Source organism: Oncorhynchus gorbuscha, linkage group LG19 (assembly GCF_021184085.1).
Source record: "Oncorhynchus gorbuscha isolate QuinsamMale2020 ecotype Even-year linkage group LG19, OgorEven_v1.0, whole genome shotgun sequence".
NCBI classification, from domain to species: domain Eukaryota; kingdom Metazoa; phylum Chordata; class Actinopteri; order Salmoniformes; family Salmonidae; genus Oncorhynchus; species Oncorhynchus gorbuscha.
Window position 1 is genome coordinate 27,152,373 of NC_060191.1, and position 25,879 is coordinate 27,178,251.

The following is a 25,879-nucleotide window of genomic DNA, read 5'->3' on the forward strand; positions in this document are numbered from 1 at the left end:
GGCCATGAGGTTTGTTCTATTTAAACCTGTAAAACACGGTGTCATCCTTTTTCTGACAGTCCTGGAGACAGAATTGATCTCATCATTAATTAACCATCATACTTCCAACACAGCACTGCTTAATTAGCACAAGGTCATTGGGGAGGGCTTATTAAGTGGAACAAATTTGGGCGAGTGTAAGTGGAGAGAGAGAGAGAGAGAAAGACGTGAAAAGGGGAAAATATGGAGAGCGTATGGTGACAGTGCTGGCCCAATGATTGATAACTGCACCAGTTTGAAAAGCCCAGACTTGGAGACTGGAGGGGTAGCTGGTGACGTGACTAGAGGAGGGGAGAGGGGACTGGAGTGGTAACTGGGGACCAGGAAGAGAGGGAGGGAGGGCGGTAGTGGGAGGGACCGGGGGCTGGCGGGAGTGGGGGAGCCAATTGCAAACATATGCTGCCTGGCAGGCAGGGGAGAGATGGATTGCAGCAGGACAGTGTCAGAGAGGCTGTTTCATCACCATCGGCCCTATTCACCTGGTATTTTTAGAACACTGGGGAGATCTGTTAGTCAAAGGAAGAGAAGAGGAGGAGGGGAGAGACCTGACTAGCCATAGTGCCCAGCTCCAGTCCGCATAGTTTGTCTGGGCTCTGGAAAAACAGGTTATTTTGGGTGGGGGTGGACTGGGATGGGCAGGGGATCCGGAGGTAAGATGACAATCTCCAGCCTCCATCAGAGAGCAGAGAGAGAGACAGAGAGAGAGACAGACAGACAGACAGACAGACAGATAGACAGAGAGACACAGTGACAGAGGTTCTGACCTGTTCTAATATGACACATCTGGGTTCCGGTTTCATTCACCACTATTCTTCACTGTGCAGTTTGGAGGTCTGCAAACTTTTGGCTGTGCATGTGTCTGTTTACGTGTGGATCTACAGTCAGGTCTATAATTATTGACACCCTTGATAAAGATGAGCAAAATAGACTGTATTAAATGGATCATGCAAATACTGAGCTACGGGTAACTGCCAAAATAATGGGAACACTTGAGTAACTGAGTGATACAAAGTATATTGAAAGCAGGCACTTTACCAGGTGTGGTTCCTGAGTTAATTAAGCAATTAACATCCCATCATGCCCAGGGTCATGTATAAAAATGCCCAGTTGCCCATTATTTTGGCTACCATGACTACAGTAAGAGATCTCAGTAACTTTGAAAGAGCTTAAAGGGTGTGTGTGTGTCTCTCAGTCACCAGCTCTCAACCCAATTGAACACATATGATAGATTCTGGAGCGGCGCCTGAGACAGTTTTCCACCACCATCAACAAAACACCAAATATGGTGGAATTTCTGGTGGAAGAACGCTGTTGCATTCCTCCAATAGAGTACCAGACACTTGTAGAATCTATGCCAAGGTGCCCTGAAGCTGTTCTGGCAGTGCAACCCCCATTAAGACACTTGATATTAGTAGATATCCTTTATATTAGTAGATTTCCTTTATTATGGCAGTTACCTATATATATTGTATACACAACATTTTTAGGGAGAATTCAATTATTTTGTAAATATAGTTTAACAAGTACAACAACAACAACAACAAAAAGCCTAAAAAAGAAAGGGGTCAAAATACCTGACAGACGCGTTTACTCCGCCACCCTCCCCTCGCGAGGAGAATGGCACAGAACCTTTCTCTAGAATGTTTTATGAGACTGGAGAACACGTTGGGAGGGACCTTAGACCGTTCCTCCATACAGAATCTTTGCAGATCCTTGATATCCTTTGTCTGCTCTCCTCTCCAATTCAAACTACAAAGTCCAGAGACGTTTTGATTTTGTGGTCAAATGAACCATTTCTTTGTGGATTTGTCCTGTCGATAGTCATACAGTGAGCTCCAATAGTATTGGGACCGTGACGCATCGTTGTTGTTGTTTTGGCTCTGTACTCCAGCACTTTGGATATGAAATGAAACAATGCCCATGAGGTGATCGTGCAGACTGTCAGCTTTCATTTGAGGGTATTTTCATCCATATCGGGTCCATTTAGAAATTACAGCACTTTTTATACATTGCCCCCCCCCCCCCATTTTAGTGAACCGACAGTCGTATATGTCTCTTAAAGTAGTCAAAAGCACCATTTGCTGTTTAGAGTGCAGATCTGGACTCTATCAATTGCACGCCACTTGTACTTGAGGAAGACCAAGAGGTAGACCACTGCCAGGTAATATATCAATTCAATGAGAAGGTTGCAGGTCCCCGAGGAAAGATTTAATACGCTCTGAGCTGTTTGTTAATATACTAAACTGAGGTTGGGTTTGTGGGGTACTGTGCAATTGTCATTTTATACGTTATGCTAACTTTTGCGTGGCATTTGTGGCTCCCAAACCAATACAAGATGGGTTTCATGTCCATATCATCAAGTGTCTAAAAGAATGTGTGTAGCTCGCTGAAGTGCGAAAAATGCTAATATCAGGAATATTGACTTGCATTGATTTTGGCCCACAAATGCTACAACATTAGCGTTTGAAGACAGTGGCCAGGGATACAAAACAAAGGCATGGTTTGTTTTCTTACCTTCCCCATAGGCTGCTTACAGGGTAAGGAAACCAATAAGTGATTTTATAATTTGGGTGAACTATCCCTTCAATTTGACAAAGTGAAATTTGTGAGATAAATGAAAAAATAATCAAATATATTCCTACAATTCAATAGTTTGATGGAATTAGGCCTAAGTCTACGTGCGTGTCAAATCAAATTTCATTGGTCATATACACGTTTAGTAGATGTAGAGAAATGCTGGTGTGTGTGTGTGTGTGTGTGTGTGTGTGTGTGTGTGTGTGTGTGTGTGTGTGTGTGTGTGTGTGTGTGTGTGTGTGTGTGTGTGTGTGTGTGTGTGTGTGTGTGTGTGTGTGTGTGTGTGTGTGTGTGTGTGTGTGTGTGTAACGTGTGTGTGTAACGTGTATCTGTGTGTGTGTAACGTGTGTGTGTAACGTGTGTATCTGTGTGTGTGTAACGTGTGTATCTCTGTGAGTAACGTGTATATATGTGTGTGTAACGTGTGTATATGTGTGTATCTGTGTGTGTGTAACGTGTATCTGTGGTGTGTTTTAACGTGTATCTGTGTGTGTGTAACGTGGATCTGTGTGTGTGTAACGTGGATCTGTGTGTGCGTGTAACGTGGATCTGTGTGTGCGTAACGTGTATCTGTGTGTGCGTAACGTGGATCTGTGTGTGTGTAACGTGTATCTGTGTGTGTGTAACGTGTATCTGTGTGTGTAACGTGGATCTGTGTGTGCGTGTAAATGTATCTCTGTGTGTGTAACGTGGATCTGTGTGTGCGTGTAACATGTATCTCTGTGTGTGTAACGTGTATCTGTGTGTGTGTAACGTGGATCTGTGTGTGTGTAACGTGTATCTCTGTGTGTGTAACGTGTATCTGTGTGTGTGATGCTGGTTTGTTGCTGGCTTGAAAGATGTAAATACACCTAAACCAACAATTTAATGAGGCAGACTTCTGCTGTTGTGATTGACGCCTGTGACCTCGCCTTCATTTAACGTCATTTTGAAAAGTGTTCATAGATGGCTGCCCTGTCTCAGGTATCCATGTTTTTTAGGCCATTGTAAAACTACCCCCCCCCATTTTCACATTAATAATAATAAACACTTTGAACTAATACACTTTTTCACTCACTAAATGGGCGTATGTGTCCAATTTATTTCACTGATAAAGTCGGTGAAATGGTTTTCATAAGAACTATCAATGTGGGTCAATAACATTATGAAACGAAAACCATTACTTTTGCTGGCTTAAGGCCATTCATCTCCACTTACTGTATTTTGCCAATAGGGCCGTCCCTGAATCACATAAAAAAAATGTAATCAGATTTGTCATTTAGATACTAATATTAAACTAATCTGCAAATATGTTAAAAAAAATAACACTGACTGATCAAAACTCTTATGGCGTTGTCCTGTCCCTCTGCAGCAGACACTTTTAGGGGCTTTCTTGGCACTCTGGTATGTTGATAGACTTGCGCCAGTGGCTCGTGCTCCATGATAAAATGAGACAGTGGGGTAAGTTAAGCCAAAGGAGTACGTTGAGCCACCCTTGTTTCTAGGAAACCGTACACAAAATTCATAATTTTTATGAAATATTTAAGAAGAGGTCATCATTTCATGGAGTCTGTGAAGGAAACAACCACATTGAAAAAGTAGTAAGGAAGTTAGGTCCAAAAAAAACAAATTTATTGTGTTAGAGGTTACATGATGCTTGTATCTAAACCAAAGTACATCATTTTAAGATAGTTCCTTACTGTACATCAGTTGGGGGTCTCTAGAAGCTTCAATATGAGGTCCGAAACCTAGCATGAAAGTGCATCCTTGTAGCTGTGTGGGCTAATATGGACAAAATGTTTGCCCTGGAGTAAATTGAGCAAAAGTCCATGGGGTAAATTGAGCCAAAGTCCACGGGGTAAATTGAGCCAAAGTCCACGGGGTAAATTGAGCCAAAGTCCACAGGGTAAATTGAGCCAAAGTCCACGGGGTAAATTGAGCCAAAGTCCACGGGGTAAATTGAGCCAAAGTCCACGGGGTAAATTGAGCCAAAGTCCACGGGGTAAATTGAGCCAAAGTCCACGGGGTAAATTGAGCCAAAGTTCACGGGGTAAATTGAGCCAAAGTCCACGCGGTAAATTGAGCCAAAGTCCACGGGGTAAATTGAGCTGGCGGTTGAGCCAATGGCAAATGGAAGCGTTTTCTTCCCAGGTGTAATGCAGGGCATTATTGCTGGGATATGAGGTAACAAAGCACAAAGTGGTTTTTTAGGTGTTAAGCCTGTGTTAATAGATGCTTAAAATGAATAAAAGACAAAAGTGATTTTGTTTCATTGTGTTTGGGAAATAACATAGTCATGGTTTTAAATACTGGTGATATTTCATTCAGTACAGAAATTTGTAGGCAGCTTAATTGACCCTTTCCCGTGGCTACAATTACAACGGGGTAAGTTGTGCCATTAGATTGTTTGGGTCAAGCTTTGTTTCCAAAACTCCTGATTTTATTTCCAGGGCCTCTGGCCCAACAGCCTGAAATATATGTTGATATCTTTCTTAGAGAGACTACTATACTTCCCTTGACGAGGTGATGCTGAATGTAAAAGATGGATCATCTTACCCAACTCTCCCCTACTCAAATCAGCTACACGTGATTAAAATGGGAGTAAAACGGATCAAATCCTAACTATTCAAATCTTTGGGGTCAGCCCTAGTAGCCAAGCCAATATCACATACAATTACACACAACACCAAGGAGAGAGGGAACAAATAATGAATTAGCCTAGCTAACATTAGGTATTAATACTGCATGTTGGTTCAACAAAGACATGTATGTGGTGTCCACAACCACACTCTACTGCAGTGCTGTTCAGGTACAGGCGGCGTGTCTGTCACAACCACACTCTACTGCAGTGCTGTTCAGGTACAGGCGGCGTGTCTGTCACAACCACACTCTACTGCAGTGCTGTTCAGGTACAGGCGGCGTGTCTGTCACAACCACACTCTACTGCAGTGCTGTTCAGGTACAGGCGGCGTGTCTGTCACAACCACACTCTACTGCAGTGCTGTTCAGGTACAGGCGGCGTGTCTGTCACAACCACACTCTACTGCAGTGCTGTTCAGGTACAGGCGGCGTGTCTGTCACAACCACACTCTACTGCAGTGCTGTTCAGGTACAAGCAGCGTGTCTGTGCCGGAGGCCGAGGGTGGCAGAGCGGGCATCTGGCTTGGCAGCACCAGGTTCTGGGCTCACAGCCGCTTCCCAGTGTGCCGTACGGTGTGGCCATATTGCCCGGTCGCTGTGGACTGAGACGGGGCAGGCTGGACAGGGGCAGAGGGGGCGGAAGAGTCCTGCAGGGTACCAGCATGGTGGCAATGTGGACCACACAGTCCAAAGACCTGCCACACTCACAGGGGTCCAGTTACACTAGAGCGTGGTCATGTGTGTGTGTGTTTACTCTGCAGAACGGTGCTGTAGAGAGAGGACGAGGTTAAGAGAGAAATAATGTGGCCCTTAATGATTTGGAATACATCCATCCTCTTAATAATTAATAATGTATCCATCTCTCCCCTATCTCCCCCTCTCTCCCTTACCTTTCGGTATCAGCTCTGAGTTATTGTTACCACCTAAGACTAATGGTGTCATGGTTAGGCCTGCACTGCTTACTGTACACAGACAGTGGCCTGTCATATCAGAACAAGTATGATCACAGCAGGGCCATGTTCATTAGGCACCAAACTGTTCATTAGGCACCAAACTGTTCATTAGGCACCAAACTGTTCATTAGGCACCAAACTGTTCATTAGGCACCAAACTGTTCATTATAGGCACCAAACGGAGAAAAGAAGACTTGTCCAATACAAACGCTAATTTTTAGTTTTTCGTAGTAACACTTTTCGACAACGTTTTCCGTTGAGTGCCCTAATGAACACAACCCAATCATATCCTATATTACGGCCATAGAGGCTGAATGCACAATGCAGATATTTGTGCATTTTAAAAGGCTTTGAACGGCAGCAACAGTCACTGCCACTGTGGTAGTCAGTCTCCTGTGGCTGGCGTGTAGTAGAGAGACCTTGGTGGCCCATTGCTCACCTTTGTGTTGCTGTGTGCTTGTTTGAACAGGCACCAGTGGACACGGCCTCTTGTTTACCCTACTCAATATTTCATGAGGGATGAACGGTCGGCGCCGAATGAGGGATCGCGTTAATATTGCCGTTGAAATTATAACGCTAATTAGAGTGTGTTAGTCTAAAAGCCAATGCAGTCTATAAAAGTTTGATTACTGTAAAATTAGGTGCATTAACTTTTTTATGGGTTGGGCTGTGCAATCGCTGGAGAATGGTTTTATGCACTTGTCATGGGCATATGGTGCAGGCTGGCGGTGTGTGTGTGTGTGTGTGTGTGTGTGTGTGTGTGTGTGTGTGTGTGTGTGTGTGTGTGTGTGTGTGTGTGTGTGTGTGTGTGTGTGTGTGTGTGTGTGTGTGTGTGTGTGTGTGTGTGTGTGTGTGTGTGTGTGTGTGTGTGTGTGTGTGCACGCAGTGGTGTAAAGTACTTAAGTAAAAATAATGTATTCTTTTTTTTACCCCCTTTTTCTCTGACCTGTTAGTCAGGCTGATTGAGGTTGTTATGCAGGTGAGTGAGGACCCAAAAGCGACTTAACAGAAACTGAGTTTATTAAAGTCCAAACAGGGAAAACATAATCCTCAATCTTTACAGGAGATGTCCAAACAGGGAAAACATAAATCCTCTAGTTGTTGCGGAGAATTGCAGGACAAGCGGTAACAGACTGCAGGTCCCTTTGGGTAGGCGCGGGCCGTAGCGGACAGAGACACCTGCTCACACGCAGCATCTGATGAAAAGGCAAAACACGACGGAACAAGGGCACAGCAAACAAGAATCCGACAAGGACAGAGGCAGAAACCGAGAGAGAAATAGAGAACTAATCAGAGGGCAAAATAGGGGACAGGTGTGAGAGAGTAAACGAGGTCGTTAGGAGAATGAGGAACAGCTGGGAGCAGGAACGGAACGATAGAGAGAGAGAGGGATAGAGAGAGAGAAAGAAACCTAATACGACCAGCAGGGGGAAACGAAGAGAAGAGAAAGCACAGGGACAAGACATGACAATACATGACAGAGGTAGGATGTACATGTAGGTATCGTTAAAGTGACTGTGTATACAGTGTGGCAAAAAAGTATTTAGTCAGCCACCAATTGTGCAAGTTCTCCCACTTAAAAAGATGATAAGAGGCCTGTAATTTTCATCATAGGTACACTTCAACTGACAGACTAAATGAGGAAAACAAATCCAGAAAATCACATTGTAGGATTTTTTATAAATTTATTTGCAAATTATGTAGGAAAATAAGTATTTGGTCACCTACAAACAAGCAAGATTTCTGGCTCTCACAGACCTGTAACTTCTTCTTTAAGAAGACCTGTAACTTCTTCTTTATCTGTCCTCCACTCGTTACCTGTATTAATGGCACCTGTTTGAACTTGTTATCAGTATGTCCACAACCTCAAACAGTCACACTCCAAACTCCACTATGGCCAAGACCAAAGATCTGTCAAAGGACACCAGAAACAAAATTGTAGACCTGCACCAGGCTGGGAAGACTGAATCTGCAATAGGTAAGGAGCTTGGTTTGAAGAAATCAACTGTGGTAGCAATTATTAGGAAATTGAAGACATACAAGACCGCTGATAATCTCCCTCGATCTGGGGCTCCACGCAAGATCTCACCCCATGGGGTCAAAATGATCACAAGAACTGTGAGCAAAAATCCCAGAACCACACGGGGTCGCCTAGTGAATGACCTGCAGAGAGCTGGGACCAAAGTAACAAAGCCTACCATCAGTAACACACTACGCCGCCAAGGACTCAAATCCTGCAGTGCCAGACGTGTCCCCCTGCTTAAGCAAGTACATGTCCAGGCCCGTCTGAAGTTTGCTAGAGAGCATTTGGATGATCCAGAAGAAGATTGGGAGAATGTCATATGGTCAGATGAAACCAAAATATAACTTTTTGGTCAAAACTCAACTCGTCGTGTTTGGAGGACAAAGAATGCTGAGTTGCATCCAAAGAACACCATACCTACTGTGAAGCATGGGGGTGGAAACATCATGCTTTGGGGCTGTTTTTCTGCAAAGAGACCAGGACGACTGATCCGTGTAAAGGAAAGAATGAATGGGGCCATGTATCGTGAGATTTTGAGTGAAAACCTCCTTCCATCAGAAAGGGCATTGAAGATGAAATGTGGCTGGGTCTTTCAGCATGACAATGATCCCAAAAACACTGCCCGTGCAACGAAGGAGTGGCTTAGTAAGAAGCATTTCAAGGTCCTGGAGTGGCCTCGCCAGTCTCCAGATCTCAACCCCATAGAAAATCTTTGGAGGGAGTTGAAAGTCTGTGTTGCCCAGCAACAGCCCCAAAACATCACTGCTCTAGAGGAGATCTGCATGGAGGAATGGGCCAAATACCAGCAACAGTGTGTGAAAACCTTGTGAAGACTTACAGAAAACTTTGACCTCTGTCATTGCCAACAAAGGGTATATAACAAAGTATTGAGATTAACTTTTGTTATTGACCAAATACTTATTTTTCACCATAATTGTTTATTTCCTGAGGGGGAATAGGCTTTGTCCTGCCCTCTTCACGACTGTCTTGGTGTGTTTGGACCAATCTAGTTTGATGTTGATGAAGACACCAAGGAATTTGAAGCTCTCATCCTGCTCCACTACAGCCCCTTGTCTCATCGCTACAACTCCCGTACGGGCTCGGGAGAGACGAAGGTCGAGAGCCATGTGTCCTCCGAAACACAACCCAACCAAGCCGCACTGCTTCTTAACACAGCGTGCATCCAACCCGGAAGCCAGCCGCACCAATGTGTCGGAGAAAACACCGTGCACCTAGCGACCTGGTCAGCATGCACTGCGCCCGGCCAGCCACTGGAGTCGCTAGTGCGCGATGAGACAAGGATATCCCGACCAGCCAAACCCTCCTTAACCCGGATGACGCTAGGCCAATTGTGCTTCGCCCCATGAACCTCCCGGTCGCGGCCGGCTGCGACAGAGCCTGGGCTCGAACCCAGAGTCTCTGGTGGCACAGCTAGCCTTAGACCACTGCACCACCCAGGAGGCCCTTTAAAGTACTACTTAGGTAGTTTTTTGGGGTATCTGTACTTTAATTTACTATTTATATTTTTTGATTACTTTTACTTCACTACATTCCTGAAGGAAATAATGTACTTTTTACTCCATACATTTTCCCTGACACCCAAAAGTACTTTTTTTTTTGGTGTAGAGATGTCTTTATACCTTTGAAAAAAGCCACAAGAATAGTTCTGGGTTGATGGGTAAAGACAAAATACTACTTTACAAATAATTCCATGCATAGTTACATGGAGCATACTTTGACAATCGAGATTGCAAACAGGAGTCATTTGAACATCAATGTAAGAGCTACAAGTTTGAGAAATCCCTCAAACACACATTGATCCAGTGCAAGATGTAAGGTCAACTGTTTATTGATAGCGTTATTAACATTTCTGATCAGTTAACATTTCTGATAACAGCTGTTTCGTCATCAGGCATGATGAAACTTGGATTTTGGAGAGACCTTGTTGCCATTTAAGTGACTGGACAATATAAATAACCACAGATTCAAACTTTGCTCACTTCATGTTAGCAACAAAATCCTAGCCCTTCAGCTCACCAATGGCATCAGCCACCAGATTCTCCTCAAAGGCTGACAGCTTGCCCAGGCCAAGGTTCTTCTCAATTCCGTGTTTCCCGAGGAGGAGAGGTGTGGAGAAGTATTTGCATTCGGTCTCTTCTGACCTTACGTACGCACACTCTACAACGCCAACCTTTCCGTTCATGGCGTCCAGGACGGAGAAGGTGAATCTAGCCCCAGCGTAGGCCATGGACAGCGTAGCAGAGCCTGCTCCAGCCTTGGCCTTCACAACCTCAGTGCCAGCATCCTGGATCCGGGCGGTCAGAGCAGACAGCTGGTCGGCTGGGAACTCCAATTTGGGTGTTGCCTGTGAGATGAGAGGAATAATGGTCTTTCCTGCATGACCTCCAATCACTGGTACATTGACACGTGCTGGGCCAAGGCCTTTCAGCTCTGCGACAAATGCATTGGCTCTGACGATATCCAATGTTGTGACACCAAACACTCTGTTGGGGTTGTAGACACCATACTTTTTCATCACCTCTGATGTGATGGGAATAGTAGAGTTGACAGGGTTGGCGATGATGCAGATCATGGCTTCGGGGCAGTTGCGAGCAACAGCATCAGCCAGAGTGGCCACGATGGTGGCATTAGTGTTGAACAGATCATCACGGGTCATGCAGGTTTTCTTGGGACGCCAGCGGGGATGACAACGACATTGCAGTCTTTCAGTGCAGCGTCCAACTGCTCTGGACCCATGTAACCAGTGACGTGAGCCCTGGTCTCGATGTGGCTGAGGTCAGCTGCCACTCCAGGTGTGTGGGCAATGTCAAAGAAAGACAGTTCGCCCACCAGAGAACTGTTCTTCAGGAGCAGTGAGAGAGGCTGGCCAATACCACCGGAAGCACCCAGCACTGCCACCTTGGCATTGTTCTGTGAGGAGGTGGATAACCTCCTGGTAGCAATGCAAATTGTGGGTCTTGCAATGTGGGAAAACATGTTGGAAAGGGAGGGGTTGGCTATTCTTTATACCTGATCCTCTTCACAGTGACTCCAACCTTACTAGTTCCATTTTGAATGCTTAGCAGGACAGGAAAACGGTCTAATTCACACACTTACAGAGAAAGTCCCTGGTCATCCCTACTGCATCTGATCTGGCAGACTCACTAAACACAAATGCTTTGTTTGTAAATTATGTCTGAGTGTTCCCGTGGTTATCCGTACATTTAAAAAACAAGACAATCGTGCTGTCCGGTTTGCTTAATATAAGAAATGTGAAATTATTTATACTTTCACTTTTGATCCTTAAGTATATTTTAGCAAATTACATTTACATTGGATACTGAAGTATATTTAAAACCAAATATGTTTTTGAAAAAATGTTTTACTCAAGTAGTATTTTACTGGGTGACTTTCACTTTTACTGGAGTTATTTTCTATTAAGGTAGCTTTACTTTTACTCAAGTATGACTATTGGTTACTTTCCCCACCACTGTGTACACAGCTGCGTTCTGAAAAGCTGAGGTCCTCATATGCAACAACTCTTCCAGAGATGTAATCATCCGAATGTTGTTATCAGCCAGACAGACTCCTTGGCCTAACTACCAGCAGCAGTTTAGTCTAGGTCTAAATTAGCTGTATTGGTATTGGTAATGGTCTTCAGTTAGTACCCAGTCACAACAGCGTGTCTTTGTGAAATGAGACCGCTGGTCTGTATTCCTAAAGTGTCTAAGAGTAGGAGTGTCGATCTAGGATCAGTTTACCTTTTTAAATCATAATGAATAAGACCACATGGACAGGGGGGGGGCTAATCCTAGATCAGCACTCATAATCTGAGAGACTTTATGAATATGGGCCTTGTTCCAATATCCACACTAGCACTTAGTATGAAGCAATGTAGAGTGTTGGGCCAGTAACACAAAGGTTGCTGTTTCTATTCCCTGAGCCGGCAAGGTGGGAGAATCTACCGTTCTGCCCTTGAGCAAGGCAGTTAACCCCCAACAAAACTGCTCCCCTGGCGCCGAGGACATGGACATCGAACAACCCCCCCCCCACACTCTCTTGATTCAGAGGTGTTAGGTTAAATACAGAAGACACGTTTCGGTTGAATGCATTCAGTTGTACAACTGACTAGTTCTTCCCCCTAGTATAGACATTTGAACTGACCAGTAGACGAGCGACTCTCAGACAGACCTCCCAGTCCATCTCCCAAGCCTCTAGGAATGATGTCATCAAGTAACATTGGAACACAAGTGGCGTTACCCAAACCACGAGAGAAGAATGTGCTCAGCTTAGCCTCCGTCTAATTTATGACAAGAGCACAAGTGGAAGAACTAGCATTGTGGGGCTAATTGTCGGCAGGTCAGAGTTCCCTCACTGCGACTCCATGTGGGGCTACTTGTTTCTGCCTTCCTCAATTGAAACATCAGACTGTCACTGCAAGGAATGAATGTTGCCAGGCCTCACTAATGAACCAATGAATCAATGAATTAGCTAAGCAGCGATTCAATTAATGCGAGCTGAACGGAGGAGCAGGAGACGTGGACATATCCCGGAGAAGGTGATTAGCGCCGAAACAGATACAGACACACGCGAACCGGTCACGGCTGCCAATATCAGTTATTACAACTTTCTCCAACTTTGGACCTCTTCCTCGTTTATTAGCGCGGTAATGGATTTATCATCACTTCCTGATGTTGTATTGATGTTAAGATGTCTGTTTTTTTTAATGCCAGTGTTGTGCCAAACCCCCCATCCCCCTTGCCACAATCCCCCCCCCCCCTTTTCTAATTTTCTTAGTTTTGTGGCTAGAGGCAAGTACTTTCTGTTGCACACATCGGAGTCAAGTACTTTCTAGAGAGATGACGAAGTTTGTCAAAGAGATGTATTTATAGACGAATACAAATCAGTAGCAGATTTAGGCACGGGTACATATGAGCATGTGACACCGGTGTTCAAGCAGGTTAACCTTTAGAGGCAGACAGTGGTTAAGATCTTTCACACAACGTTCATCATGCATGTGACTCTTCACTTTACTGTGCCGCACATGGTGGGCGGATCGATTCAGCTCGGGTGGTCGGGTGTGCGTGCTTGCGTGAGCTCAATACCGTGTGTGTGTGTGTGTGTGTGTGTGTGTGTGTGTGTGTGTGTGTGTGTGTGTGTGTGTGTGTGTGTGTGTGTGTGTGTGTGTGTGTGTGTGTGTGTGTGTGTGTGTAGGGTTGCGAGAGAGAGCATGATGTGTGGCTTGATGAGGTCCAAGAATAGACATGTCATAATCAACTTTTGCGGCGTACAGCAGGGTGGTTTGTTCCGCCCGAGTATCAAATCATCTCCCCAAGTTTTGTTTTTCCCGAATCCCAAAACCCCCAGAGCCGAACTGGTTCGAGAGAGAGAAAAAAGAACCAGAGGTTCTCCTTGATTATGTGACATCCTCCGGAAGGCCTCTGCAGTTGTTTCCTCCATTCCTCCATTGCTATTGAGACTGTCACTCTCAATTTGGGCTAACGGTAAGCATGCACGGGCCTCCTGGATATTCTCCCCCACACCCACCCAGAGTCCCCCTCCTCTCCACTCTGCCCTTCCCGCCACCGATCGCCGCGGTGACAGTTTGATTACATCATCAATCGTGGCTGTTAACAGTGGTTTTCCTGAGCACCTGGGCAGGCAGGATCACAGCTGGCTCTGAGCTACCGCTGTCCCCCTGACCTAACACTGTGTGTGTGCGTGTGCACCTTTCTCTTTCTGTGTGCGTGTGTGTTTCTCATTTCCATTGGCACAAGGGGGACTTGAAGTGACCCGCACGGTGCACTGCAGGATTTTATTGAGTGAATGCATGTCTGACTGTGTTTTGCTGCTGTTTCAGCTCAATACAAAATGAAGAGTTATTAGACTTAGCTAGTTATTTTCTCCTGATATTGACCTGCAGGTCAAGGTTGTAATCAATTCTATAATTGTATTACACTGAGTTTGAGAGATTGTTTATTTTTTGGGCGGGGAGGGTGAGGGTGTGTGTGTGTGTGTATGTGTCTCTGTGTGCCTGTCCAGAGTCTCGCTCACAACAGAGCATCATTCACTGTCCTACAGATTCATAGAGATACTGTATGTGACAGCAGGCTGTTGCTCTATGCCGAACAACACACACACACTATAAATCCAGGTATTTCCTCCCTCCATTTTATTTTGCTGTGAAGCCAAATCCCCCATCTTCCCGCTAAAGCCCTGTAAATTTATAATGGGACAAAGTGTATATCTCGTTTCGATTCCTCAGCTATTACATGATTAAATAAATGTCCCGGGTCTTTTCACAAATATTTTTTTTTTTTATGGCGAGGCGGCCACTCCCCTTCACACACCACTCACACCACACACACACACACACACACACACACACACACACACACACACACACACACACACACACACACACACACACACACACACACACACACACACACACACACACACACACACACACACACACACACACACACACACACACACACACACACACACACACACACACACACACACACACACACACACACACACACACACACAATTGTAATTGCCTTGGGGAGTCGTGGGTGAGGAACGAAAGTTCTGAATTAACGTGCAGCATCCGTTACTCTGTCTCACTTAGTGTGTTGTCTCTGTCGTACTGCTGGAACAGTAGCAACATGATGAGCGGCTAGGGAACTAGCTTGTGCATCACATGATGTAACGTCTTTAGCTGGAAGCTCGATGCACTGAGTGTTGAAATAATCATGTATCATCACAACAAGAAACTGTTTCAAATGCCACCGTCACACAAAACTGGTTGAAATTACGTCATTATAAAAGACGTCGCGGCAACAAGAAACCGGTCATTATGAGGTCATTTTAACGAGGTATTTGCCCGGTGGGGAAATCTAGGGATTACGGTCCAGTATTCTATCATTGTGAAAGGTCATTGATCATTCTCAGAGAGGTGGTTTTGGATGTATGAAAAGTAGAATGAGAATTATTGGTTATAGCTGATGCTGTTTTGTCTCTCTGTCTTTGTCACTTTGTCTCTCTCTCTCTGTCTCTCTCTGTTGCTGTTGCTGTCTCTGTCTCTGTCTCTCTCTATTGCTGTCTCTATCTCGCTCTCTCTCTGTTGCTGTTGCTGTCTCTGTCTCTGTCTCTATCTCGCTCTCTCTCTGTTGCTGTTGCTGTCTCTATCTCGCTCTCTCTCTGTTGCTGTTGTTGCTGTCTCTGTCTCTGTCTCTATCTCGCTCTCTCTCTGTTGCTGTCTCTGTCTCTGTCTCTGTCTCTATCTCGCTCTCTCTCTGTTGCTGTCTCTGTCTCTGTCTCTGTCTCTGTCTCTGTCTCTATCTCGCTCTCTCTCTGTTGCTGTTGCTGTCTCTGTCTCTGTCTCTATCTCGCTCTCTCTCTGTTGCTGTCTCTGTCTCTGTCTCTATCTCGCTCTCTCTCTGTTGCTGTTGCTGTCTCTGTCTCTATCTCGCTCTCTCTCTGTTGCTGTTGCTGTTGCTGTCTCTGTCTCTGTCTCTATCTCGCTCTCTCTCTGTTGCTGTTGCTGTTGCTGTCTCTGTCTCTGTCTCTATCTCGCTCTCTCTCTGTTGCTGTTGCTGTCTCTGTCTCTGTCTCTGTCTCTATCTCGCTCTCTCTCTGTTGCTGTCTCTGTCTCTGTCTCTGTCTCTATCTCGCTCTCTCTCTGTTGCTGTCTCTGTCTCTGTCTCTATCTCGCTCTCTCTCTGTTGCTGTTGCTGTCTCTGTCTCTGTCTCTATCTCGCTCTCTCTCTGTTGCTGTTGCTGTCTCTGTCTCTGTCTCTATCTCGCTCTCTCTCTGTTGCTGTTGCTGTCTCTGTCTCAATCTCACTCTCTCTCTGTTGCTGTTGCTGTCTCTGTCTCTGTCTCTATCTCGCTCTCTCTCTGTTGCTGTCTCTGTCTCTGTCTCTATCTCGCTCTCTCTCTGTTGCTGTTGCTGTCTCTGTCTCTGTCTCTATCTCGCTCTCTCTCTGTTGCTGTTGCTGTCTCTGTCTCTATCTCGCTCTCTCTCTGTTGCTGTCTCTGTCTCTATCTCGCCCTCTTTCTGTTGCTGTTGCTGTCTCTGTCTCTGTCTCTATCTCGCTCTCTCTCTGTTGCTGTTGCTGTCTCTGTCTCTGTCTCTGTCTCTGTCTCTATCTCGCTCTCTCTCTGTTGCTGTTGCTGTCTCTGTCTCTGTCTCTGTCTCTCTCTCTCTGTCTGTCTCTCTCTCTCTGTCTCTCTGTGTCTCTCTCTCTGTCTCTCTGTGTCTGTCTCTCTGTCTCTCTGTTTCTCTCTCTCTGTCTCTCTGTGTCTGTCTCTCTGTCTCTGTCTGTCTCGGTCTCTCTCGCTGTCTCTGTCGTTCTGCTCTCTCTCGTCTGTCTCTCTGTTTCTGTCTTTCTCTGTCTCTGTCTCTGTCTCTGTCTCTGTCTCTCTCTCTCTCTCTCTCTCTCTCTCTCTCTCTCTCTCTCTCTCTCTGTCTCTCTCTCTCTCTCTCTCTCTCTGTCTCTCTGTCTCTCTGTCTCTCTCTCTCTCTCTCTCTCTCTCTGTCTCTCTGTCTCTCTCTCTGTCTCTCTCTCTCTCTCTCTCTCTCTCTCTCTGTCTCTCTCTCTCTGTCTCTGTCTCTCTCTCTCTCTCTCTCTCTCTGTCTCTCTCTGTCTCTCTCTCTCTCTCTCTCTCTCTCTCTCTCTCTCTCTCTCTCTCTCTGTCTCTCTCTCTCTCTCTCTCTCTCTCTCTCTCTCTCTCTCTCTCTCTCTCTCTCTCTCTCTCTCTCTCTCTCTCTCTCTCTCTCTCTCTCTCTCTCTCTCTCTCTCTCTCTCTCTCTCTCTCTCTCTCTCTCTCTCTCTCTCTCTCTCTCTCTCTGTCTCTGTCTCTCTGTCTCTCTGTCTCTCTGTCTCTCTGTCTCTCTGTCTCTCTGTCTCTCTGTCTCTGTCTCTCTGTCTCTCTGTCTCTCTGTCTCTCTGTCTCTGTGAAGAAGAAGGACCAACAAAAACAAGACGGAAAAAAGCCATTATCTCTCTATTCCTGGACATTGCAGTAAACATGGCTAATTGTGGCCAGGCCTGGCCCCGGTAACGGTAACCGTTACCGGCCACCACCTCACCCTCCCTTCTCCACAAGATTAATGAAACTTCCATTGCTTTTAATTAGCACAGCTGTGGTCATCAATTATAACCCCTTCTTCCCCCCAAATACAAATATTGTTATATTTGGGGGAAATTCTTGATTTATATTATTGTGGTAGCCGGCGGAGTGAGATGAATGGGCCCGCATCATGGCCGTTGGCAGGGAGATGAAGAGGGGGAGGAGATGGGGGGAGAGGAGGGTAATAAGATCAGCTGCAGGAGGAGAGTGTTGTATCGTGTGAGATGGAGGGAGAGTGAGAGCCGACTCTGATGCAGCGGAGTACATACACGGACTGGACAAAACATTAGGAACACCTGCTCGTTCCATTTACTTATTTTATTTAAACTTTATTTAACTGGGCAAGTCAGTTAAAAACAAACTCCTATTTACAATGACGGCCTGCCAAGAGGCAAAAGTCATCCTGCGGGGACGGGGACCTGGGATTAAACATACAAATCAATTAACTAAAAATATAGAACAAAACACACATCACAACAAGAGAGACAACACAACACTACATAAAGATAGCCCTAAGATGACACCACAGCATGGCAGCAACACATGACAACAGCACGGTAGCAGCACAAAACAGGGTACAAACATTGCTGGGCACAGACAACAGCACAAAGGGCAAGATGGTAGAGACAACAATACATCACACAAAGCAGCCACAACTGTCAGTAAAAGTGTCCACGACACAGACTGAATCCAGGTGAAGGCTATGGTCCTTCATTGATGTCACCTGTTAAATCCACTTCACTCAGTGCAGATGAAGGGGAGGAGACGGGACAGAGTAGGATTTTATAGCCTTCACACTTGAGACATGGATTGTGTGTTTGTGCCATTCAGAGGGTGAATGGGCAAGACAAAATATTTAAGTGCCTTTGAACGGGGTATGGTAGTAGGTGCCAGGTGCCAAGAACTGCAACGCTGCTGGGTAGAGCCAACTCAGATCGTCAGTAAGTCAAAGATCCACCGCCTTTAAAGCAACGCATTTGGATCTTATTGAAACCCTCAGTGGGCTCGCTAGCTGAATGATTGATTGGCGTATACAGACTTCCTTATCAGCTCAGCATCAACTTTTGCATTCCCCATCTCTCTGTACAGTGTGCTGTACATTCTCCTCGGTCCTCTCCGTCCCTTGCCGCCTTAGCTTTCCCTTGCCAGTTCAGTAAAACCCTAAATACGGTCCCTTACCCTGGGGACGACTGACACCGGGGCTGCCTTGGCTTTCTGTCTCTCAGGCTGCGTGCCCGCGAAAACCGCACCCCGCTCCGTGTGGGCCCTGGTCAAAAGTAGTGCACTAATGTGGGGAATAGGGTGCCGTTTGGGACACAAGCCTTTGTCTCTGTGCCGTGCTGCCCTGGTGTGCGGCGTTTAGCTTAGCACAGTTTGCAGTGGCTTTGCTAACCCGGCCAGCTACAGGCAGAGAGATATGTCTCTCCCATTTCAAATGGAGATTTATGACGTTTTCCCTTCTTCTCTCCTCTTCTTCTCTCCTCTTCCCCAGGCTTGCTCTTTCCCCCCCGCCCTGTCCGTTGCATCCGATTGGAGTCAGCGAGCGTGAGGTGTTTCTGTGCACGTTGAGCTGTAGACGGGGATAGAATCTCTCCATCATCATACTGTTCTCTCGCTTGCTGACAACAGTGCTATAAGATGGTGGTATCTCTGTATTTCTGACGCTCTCTCTTTCAGAGTATTGGTGAAATGTGTTCTAGTGATTGATGCGGAGTATGTGTAGATGGGGAGGCAGGGAGATAGGCTCTGTTTTTCAACCTGGCTGTTGGTGGTGGAATTGTGTGTTGGGTTTGTCGTGAGCCACCAGCCACCGTTTGCCCTCTTGACTCCAGTGTGAGATCTGGGATGGGAAGTTATTTCATGAGCACACACACACACACACACACACACACACACACACACACACACACACACACACACACACACACACACACACACACACACACACACACACACACACACACACACACACACACACACACACACACACACACACACACACACACACACACACACACACACACACACACACACACAGGCCCCACACCCCTACGTCCACCAACTCACAGAATGCAGCGCAGAAATAATGTTTTAAATGCAATCATTGTCAGAGCCAAACAATGTCATTTATCAAGGGAGCGTTTTGGACTGTATAATAAGTTTCACATTATTAATACCATTTTTCATCCTCTGTCAGGCCTGTCTGATTTATGGCGTGCGTGTGATCTAAGGTGATCATTGAATTAGAATTCCAGTAATGAGAGAGAGAGAGAGAGAGAGAGAGAGAGAGAGAGAGAGAGAGAGAGAGAGAGAGAGAGAGAGAGAGAGAGAGAGAGAGAGAGAGAGAGAGAGAGAGAGAGAGAGAGAGAGAGAGAGAGAGAGAGAGAGAGAGAGAGAGAGAGAGAGAGAGAGAGAGAGAGAGAGAGAGAGAGAGAGAGAGAGAGAGAGAGAGAGAGAGAGAGAGAGAGAGAGAGAGACAGAGACTTTACTTCTGCACACACACAGCCAACCCGTTATGCTTTTGCTGTTTTGCCACGAAGTGAATTTGCTAAACAACTGTTGGCTCGACCGATACTGGCTTCCTAATTTGAAGGAGGGGGGGGGGACAAAAGAGCGAGGCCCCTGTTAATTAGATAAGGGATAAAGCTCATTATTTAAAATGATATTGAGCCAAAAGTAAATATGAGTGGCCCCGTTAGAGGGCTCATAATGAGCCGGGATGGGGATGGGCCGTCGGTACAGCAGAACACAATCATTTACAGCTGGATGCTCTTTGATGTATAGACTTTACCTTTTTATTAAGTGAGTGTCGTCACGGTCCCCGGCTCACTCATTTCCTTCTGTGTGTAATCAAAATCCATAGCCAGACCTCCCCCACCAACCTCCCGGCTCCTACAGTCTTCCCAGATACCATATCCAGGAAATCTAGCTTTATGCAAAACCAGGGTCTAGGTTATATGTTCAGTTGAAGAAACACACAAAAAAAACAAATAGAAACACAAATTCCTTTCAGATAATTCGAGGGGCAATAAAGAAAGTAGTCAATCATTTCTTTAATATTGGATCGAGGGTGTAGCGCTAGCAAGTCAATCTTTGTGTGTTATTAGCTGCTCTCTCTCTCTCGCTCTCTCTCTCTCTCTCTCTCTCTCTCTCTCTCTCTCTCTCTCTCTCTCTCTCTTCTCTCTCTCTCTCTCTCTGTCTCTCTGTCTCTCTCTCTCTCTCTCTCTCTCTCTCTCTCTCTCGTTCTATTGCATTAGCTCGTCTGTCTGGGGTGTGTGATCTCTGTCATACATCATCCTCTTTGATTTCTGCCAGAGAGTGAGTTTCTCTTCTGCTCTAATCAGGTTGTGGAGTCTACCTCTGGTTAAACACTCCAACACTTTAAACAGGAAGGGAGCAGCCCGGGGCATTCCTAAATGCCAGCCTCATCCCCGTGTAGTGCACTGCTTTTGACCAAGGGCCAATATGGATCTGGTGCCATTCTGGGACACACCCAGGGTTGCCGTGCTGTTACCGTTGTTGACTCCAACCCCACGGGGCGCTCTTTCACGCTACCCCTCTCCGTAGTATCACCAGGGGGATTTACGGCGGCGTTTCACTGTATTCCTTAAAAGATCATTACATTCATCATTCCGTTTCTCTTGCTTTCCTTCCTGTGTACCTGAGAGCCGGCACAATGGCGGAGGGAAAACATCAATATTGTACCAGCACGACTGCTGGCAGGTGAGCTTAATGAAATTCTAGGAGTGTAATTTTGATTTACGAGCCGCTAATGTGGCCTGATATTAGAGAGAAACCGCACGGATACGGCTGCCTGGTGCTGTATTGAAGGGCTATCAGACGCCCCAATAAAGAGCGTCGTGTCTTTAAGGCTTTTGGCTGCGTTATTGTCACAAATATTCATATCCATATCCATATTTCTTCGCGGCGACGCAATTCAGTACCGGCAATATATATATATATATACATGCGAAGATAATAGTTAATTTGGGTGGGGATCCTCCGATTGCAGAGGCTTTAAATACCAGAAAGTTTGGACTTGGAAGCACCTGGAAGCTTTTTTAAGTGCTGCTGACGGGTACTGAGGGAGGCCTTTGTGTCGTCACACAAATCAGGAGAAGGGGGTCTTTTCTGTCTTGTTGGTGGTTGGTTACCGGCCAAGGATGCCAGTGGGTTGCATTTCCGGTTCTTGATTTGTGATTTTGTGATGAAACATTTTGTTTTACGGTCTGGTTTTCATTAAAGCCATTACAGCCATAACCCCCCCCCCCCACACACACACACACACACACTCATACGTACGCATTTATCTTTCAAACATCTCTTTTCAATCCTTTCTTTGTTCTTTGCTGGATCTCGTGTGTGTGTGTGTGTGTGTGTGTGTGTGTGTGTGTGTGTGTGTGTGTGTGTGTGTGTGTGTGTGTGTGTGTGTGTGTGTGTGTGTGTGTGTGTGTGTGTGTGTGTGTGTGTGTGTGTGTGTGTGTGTGTGTGTGTGTGTGAGCTACGGCTCATAATAAAAACAGGCAATAACAAGGGCACCTCAATGGGACCTAGCCCCTCCCACCCCCGGCCCTCCTCCCCCCCTAAGTTATGGGCTGAATAACCACGGAACCATATTGAGATAACATTTCCTGATTGTTTGCCGGGCCATGAGGCTCCTTCACCTCGCTTTCATCTCGTCCACCATGTTCATTAAATTGACAATTTGTATTTGCCCCATAGCGGGATAAACAGAAGCTCAACTGATGCCTCTCTTATGAATTATTTCAAGATCTTTTCTTCCCCCTTTCTGGGTTAAAGGTAAATATAAATCCGCAGTAGCATCTCTGTGGTACTGGGGTCTTGTTTGTACTGCAGCCATACTGTGTGTACATATGCACTACCTCTCTCTCTCTGTCTCTCAATTCAATTCGCTTTATTGGCATGACATAACAATGTACATATTGCCAAAGCTTATTTTGGATATTTACAATATAAAAAATAAATACAAATGTGAATCAAAAAATTGTCAACGGGACAACAGTAACAACAATAACCAAGGGTCAAAATAACCATACATTCAACAATAACAAGAAGCATAGAGTAGAGGACATGTGCAGGTTGATTGGTCTGTCTGACACCGTCCCTCAACTTATGGCAGGCAGCAATGTTGTGCGCTGCCAACCCCCACAGCTCTCTGCGTCCTCCCCCAACAGGACGGGTAGCTTACTACTCTCGTAATGCTCGGAGAGGGCAGTCGTGTTTCTCTATTGACGACTCAGTTAATTGTTAACGTCGTACACCACTTCAGAAGCGTGACGTTAACATGTGGAATCCAGAGAAATCGTTCCTCTGAACTCTGCCTTTTCACAAATCGTTATGTTGCGGTGGTCGACATGCAGAACACACACCTAGCCACAGTGTTGGGAGGTAGATCACGGCTCATTGGAATGGTAAACAAGCTCCGTCCAGCCAGCTGATTTGATTACCTCCAAAGCCCATTGGACCATAAACTACTAGAGTCTTGGAAAGCACGTGCAGGGCACGAGAGTGATGGTGTCCAGTCTTGCTATCGTTCAACCTGGGAACGAGCTTGTCGTCCGTTGACTTTGTGTACGCTTACGGAAAATAACGGAACCAGGGCTGTGTACTCAGGAAAGTCACCCAAAGGAATCTAATATCTTCCATTTAAAAAAACAAAAAAACACTCCCTTTAATTTGGTTTCAATCGACTCCCGGCAGAAGAAATCTTCCTGCCACACACACACACACACACACACACACACACACACACACACACACACACACACACACACACACACACACACACACACACACACACACACACACACACACACACACACACACACACACACACACACACACACACACACACACACACACACACACACACACACACACACACACACACACACACACACACACACACACACACACACACACACACACACACGTTTTGACCCCAGTCGAGTTTAAAGTTATCCTCTGTCTTCGACAGCTCAAGGTCAAATGACTTAATCTTCATTCTGCTAATTTAGTCTGGATTTAAGCTGCTGGGCTGACAAAGTGCAGAGTGATTTAGTCTGTAAACAGAGAGAGAGAGAGAGAGAGAGAGACTGTAAGACAGAGAGAAAGAGACAGAGAGAAAAAGAGAGCGAAAGAAAGCAAAAGAGAGAGGCCTGCCAGTTGATGATCCACACTGAGCGCTGTCGTGTTTCTCCCTCTATGTTATCTTTCGCCGCCACACACACTCTTATTTTGCACGTGAAAATCCTCTCCTGACAGTTGCATATCAGATGGACTCTCTCTCTCTTTCCCCCCCCATCCCCTCTTCACTAAATAAACAACAGTCTTCATTTTGAAGTTGTCTGTTTGTGTCAGTTTGCCTGGAAGGGAGAGTTGGCCTCTCTCTCCCTCTGAAGTGTGAGAATATGGCGGAGAGTTTTCGGGTCCACCTAACGTGAGGGAAAGGGAGGGACCCCTGGAGTGGTCTCCACAGTACATCACAGCATCTTGACTTATTTAGGAAGGCTATGACTGGTCAGTTTTGTGCCACGTGTCCTGTTGTGTCTAATAAGTAAAATAGGGTTAGTGGAAGTAAGTTACTGACACACACACACACACACACACACAATCCTATCCCAGTGACCACCTTGCCACATGGGGGCGGTAGTGCAGAGAGGCTTCACATGGGCTTCCTTTGCCATCAGTGGAAGTGTATCCTGCAGATCCACACAATGTATGTGTGAGAAGTATGGTGATGAATGACAGTGTAGGAATAAAGACAGGAGCTTACAGGGAAGAGGCCCACCTGGCTATTTGAATAAATCTGCATGGGATGCCAATCATTTAGCTGCTTCAGGATCAGAGGAAAGAGAGAAACAGAGGGAGTGTGTGTGTGTGCGTGCGTGCGTGGACAAGAATAGTGAAACCAAAAAATGTTGACCATCTATTGTTAAACCCCCTAAGAGATAGCAGGTTATGGTTAGAATGAGTGTTAAGGTTAGAATATAGGGTTAGTAGCAAGGGTTAGTTTTAGGGTTAGGAGCTAGGGTTAGTTTTAGGGTTAGGAGCTAGGGTTAGTTTTAGGGTTGGGAGCTAGGGTTAGTTTTAGGGTTAGGAGCTAGGGTTAGTTTTAGGGTTAGGAGCTAGGGTTAGTTTTAGGGTTGGGATCTAGGGTTAGTTTTAGGGTTAGGAGCTAGGGTTAGTTTTAGGGTTAGGAGCTAGGGTTAGTTTTAGGGTTATGGTTAGAATGAGTGTTAAGGTTAGAATATAGGGTTAGGAGCTAGGGTTAGTTTTAGGGTTAGGAGCGAGGGTTAGTTTTAGGGTTAGGAGCTAGGGTTAGGAGCAAGGGTTAGTTTTAGGGTTAAGAGCTAGGGTTAGTTTTAGGGTTATGGTTAGAATGAGTGTTAAGGTTAGAATATGTCATCTGGTTTCAGAGCTGGTCATGGGTGCACCTCAGCCACGCTCAAGGTCCTAAACAACATCATAACCGCCAACAATAAGAGACAATACTGTGCAGCTGTATTCATCGAGCTGGCCAAGGCTTTTGACTTGGCCAGCTCGATTCTCATCGGCAGACTCAACAGCCTTGGTTTCTCAAATGACTGCCTCGCCTGGTTCACCAACTACTTCTCTGATAGAGTTCAGTCTGTCAAATCGGAGGGCCTGTTATCCGGACCTCTGGCAGTCTCCACAGGGTTAAATTCTCGGGCCGACTCTCTTCTCTGTATACATCAATGATGTCGCTCTCGCTGCTGATAAGTCTCTGATCCACCTCTACGCAGACCAGGTTTACTTCTGGCCCCTCTTTGGACACTGTGTTAGCAAACCTCCAGACGAGCTTCAACGCCACACAACTCTCCTTCCGTGGCCTCCAACTGCTCTTAAATGCAAGTAAAACTAAGTGCATGCTCTTCAACCGATCCTTGCCCATACCTGCCTGTCCGTCCAGCATCACTACTCTGGACGGTTCTGACTTGTGTGGACAACTACAAATACCTAGGTGTCTGGCTAGACTGTAAACTATCCTTCCAGACTCACATTAAGCATATCCAATCCAAAATTTAATCTAGAATCGGCTTCCTATTTTGCAACAAAGCATCCTTCACTCATGCTGCCAAGCATACCTTCGTAAAACTGACCATCCTACCGATCCTCGACTTCGGCAATGTAATTTATAAATTAGCCTCCAACACTCTACTCAGCAAACTGGATGCAGTTTATCACAGTGCCATCTGTTTTGTCACCAAAAGAGGCCCATGTTAAGGCCCACCACTGTGACCTGTACGCTCTTGTTGGCTGGCCATCGCTTCATACTCGTTGCCAAACCCACTGGCTACAGGTTATCTACAAGTCTCTACTAGGTAAAGCGCCGCCTTATCTCAGCTCACTGGTCACCATAGCAGCACCCACTCGTAGCACGCCCTCCAGCAGGTATATCTCACTGGTCACCCCCAAAGCCAATTCCTGCTTTGCTTTATCTTGGCCTGGTCGCAGTTGAAAATGAGAACTTATTCTCAACTAG

The 25,879-nt window shown here is 45.9% G+C and overlaps 1 protein-coding gene and 1 pseudogene across 1 annotated transcript in view; one reads left to right on the forward strand and one right to left on the reverse strand.

Moving 5' to 3' along the window:
• znf407 (zinc finger protein 407) overlaps positions 1-25,879 on the forward strand; it is a 195,093-nt gene that overhangs the window by 96,765 nt on the left and 72,449 nt on the right. The window lies entirely within an intron of this gene.
• LOC124005249 lies at positions 10,049-11,257 on the reverse strand (annotated as a pseudogene).